Here is a 3,520-nt window from a genome sequence, read left to right as displayed (position 1 = left end):
TATCTGCAATAGAATACTACGAGCGTTAAGGTGCGTCTACACGACGACTGTTTTCTTGCTTAAGCTAGCCAAACTTCTTGTTTCTTTAAGTTAATCGTAGTTTGTGCCGCTTACTTTTAAGAAAATGGGAGAGTAAGCGAGCCGTCGAGAAAAATACGCTCCAGAGCGAAAAACTGGGCGCTTAAGTGAGTTCTCTTGCTTAGAAATGTTTCTTCCCGCCAAAATCTCAGGTTTCCTCTCAGCTCAGTATCCAGACAGGGCAGGGCGGTATCGTTAAAGGATTTCGTTAAGTTTTGATCCCAACCCGTTCTTATTAATGTTGCGGGCTGAACTGGCGGTGACCGTACTCGAAATAGCCCATAGAAAGCACAATATTTTTCAATTTCAAATCGAAAACAAGATCTCAGCAGAAAACCATTGCCATTGTACACTGGGTAATAAAAATAGCGGAAGAATGATTTTGCTGGTTGTTACCAGTCACCCACGCTGACACGAAATTCTGTTTCCAACATTTCAACCTCACTGAGGTGTCTGAATGCTTCAATAAGCAGTAAATTGCGGGTTTGCATCCTTCGCTTTTTGCAGCATTTTTTACACAATGCTTTGGCGCGAACTTTTTAAAACGTGACGTCATTGGGGATTAGATACTCACGTGACCGCGATTCAAGCGAGCAAAATCTTCGTCGAGGTTGCCAGTGTAGACGAAACGAGTTTAATCACTAACTTAAGCAAGAATTTCTAAGCAAGAGCACTTTCTCGTGTAGACGCACCTTTAGGGAGGGTTTGAGCGTTGGGGAAGGTTTGAGCGTTAGGGAGGGTTTAAGTGTTAGGGAAGGTTTGAGCGTAAGGGAAGGTTTGAGCGTAAAGGTGCGTCTACACGACGACTGCTTTCTTGCTTAAGCTAGCTAAACTTTTTGTTTGTTTAAGATAATCGCACTTTGTGCCGCTTACTTTTAAGAAACTAAGCGGGTAAGCGAGTGCCCGAGAAAAAATACGCTCCAGAGCGAACAACTGAGCGCTTAAGTGAGTTCTCTTGCTTAGAAATCTTTTCGCGACAAAACCTCAGGTCTGCACTCAGTAGTTTAGCTGCTATTTAAGCAACTAGGAAGTTTGTAGTTGTTGTTTTGTATTTGATGCACCCAGTGTTCTCTGGCCACACCTGTTTCTAACTTTATAACTTCATTAAGGTGTCTGAACATTTCTTTCTGAAGTAAATTGCGTGTTTGCAACCTTATCTTTTTGCAGCATTTTTTACACAAGTTTAGTTCAGTTGCTTTTATTTCTGACCATGACCATCACAACAAAAATAACACACGTTAACATTTGAAAGCCATTATTGAATGACTGCAACAACTCAAAGTGCCAGCTCACTCCGACTAGTTATTAAAGAACAGTTGGTTTACTTCTTGCTTTGGCGCGAACTTTTTGAAACGTGACATCATTGCGGTTGAAATACTCACGTGACCGTGGTTCAAGCAAGCAAAATCATTTTTCGAGATTGTGAGTGTAGACCAGTGGTTCCCAACCTGGGGTTCGTGAGAAAGCATTTGGGGGGTCCGTGATTAGGCTACCGTACCTTTATGAATTTTGAAAAAAAAAACGAAAAGCGATCTTTTTACTTTCATTTCTCTCTTTAAATGCAAATGTAGGCTATCAAGCTCAAGCCCGCGAGAATAAACTGTACCGGTATGCATTGAAATAAATCTATGCTGCTGCCTACAGTGTGTACATTGACCTTAAACTACATCTACCACAACGTATGTCGATTTGAAAAGCAAAAGGAAGTCCCCTCTCAAAATCGTTTGAGATTAAAAGTTTTCTATACGGCATGGCCTACTTAGCCAATATTTTCGGTCATATTAACTATGTTAATCGTGGCATTCAAGGACCAGGTGTGACAATAATTGATGCAGCTGAAAAACTGAAAGCGTTTTTAGCCAAGTTGTCGGTTTGCAAACGCAGATTGGAAGCAGGTAATTACGCTAACTTTCCAATGTTAGAAGATCTTATCTTAATGGATGAAATTCAAAGAGAATGTACTATTTTGATCTCTATGAGAGAAGAATTTTGCGCATACTTGGAAACCCTGCAAATCTCATTTCAACGTTATTTTAATTTAGAACACCTGCCGAACGAAGTTTAAACATGGATTCGAAATCCTTTTCTTTTTTACTTGAACAATAGGGAGGGCCGTCAATGCACTTTTTTTGTCAAATCACTTAGCAACTCGGCTCAGATAGGAGGCTTAGGTCACAAACAAATAATCTGAAATTTTTTTTAGATCGAGCCGCGGGAAAACGCCGCACAAAAAAGTCAATAGGCTATTACTCAAATAAAATAAAAATCACTTTTTCTTAAAAAAAAAATTGTTAAATAATTAAAAAATTAGAAAATACACAAAACGACGAAAACAGTCAAAAACAATTACAGAACGTAATCTTTCTTTGACTTAAAACGTGAACGCTGTGAGCGAGCAGCAGTTCGCGTCAGAATAAGCTCATGTCTGCTGTCATGGCCGATGACTTCATCGCTTACTTCGGTGACGAATTTGATTGCGCGCTCAACTGCTTGTGTGCAGCACGGAAAACTGTCAATCGATATAGGAACATCGGTCTCGACGAAAAGCTCTGTGAGCTTTTGGATGCTGAAATCGCGTAGATTGGCGGCTCAGTGAGTTTCCGCTCGCTTCACCGGAGCAACGAGTTTGTTGTCAAATCTGTGTACCCAAAGTTTAGTTTAGGAATTTCGAAACGACGTATCCTACCAGTGTACTCGTCCCTTGCTTTCTGAATGCGATGAATTGCGAGCTTACGCATTGGCTTAGCCTCGTCATGCAGAAGGGCCAACACTACATTCTCCGGATGAGCAGCGAAGGCCTTTGCTTGTAGGCAACTGTCGACGACTTTTATTGATTGGCCTGTCAAATAGCGAGTTAGCTTAACCAACCTAAAGAAGGACCGAGCAACAAAGTGAATCTTCTTGTTTCGCTTGGTAGTAAACCATATCGGAGCGTAAACTTTAACGATGTAGCATACGTCGTGATTTCTGTCAGCGCCTCTGTTGGTTCTGGCTCCGAGATATAAAGTCGGCATATCCTTGAAACGAGAGTGACCCATCGTGCATGACCCTGTTTTTCTGGATCACGGAATCGAATGCTTTACGGAGGCAGACTTCCCTCGATAACCAACACGATATCGAGCAGATAGGCCTACTTTTGATCGCCGCTAATTTCCATCACCTCATTGACTTCCGTCAGATTGAATTTTGTCTTCTCGAACTCGACGACTGCAATTTCTACCATTTTGCACTTATCATTAGCGACGACACGGCTGATAAATCCTTTGAAGGTTTGCGGTCCTGATGGTTTCCCGTTAGGAGTTCGTTGAGGTGAAACTGGCGAATCGATTATTGCACCGTAGGCTACTCCCGATATGTTTCTCAATGGTAGTGATGGCCCTGTGTGTATTGACAGCAGTTCCGTCGCAGCCAACGACCCGAATGCCTTTCACGTCAGTTCCCT

The sequence above is a fragment of the Aplidium turbinatum genome, chromosome 6 (assembly GCF_918807975.1).
Source record: "Aplidium turbinatum chromosome 6, kaAplTurb1.1, whole genome shotgun sequence".
Lineage (NCBI taxonomy): Eukaryota > Metazoa > Chordata > Ascidiacea > Aplousobranchia > Polyclinidae > Aplidium > Aplidium turbinatum.
Note: the sequence above shows the minus strand (reverse complement) of the source record.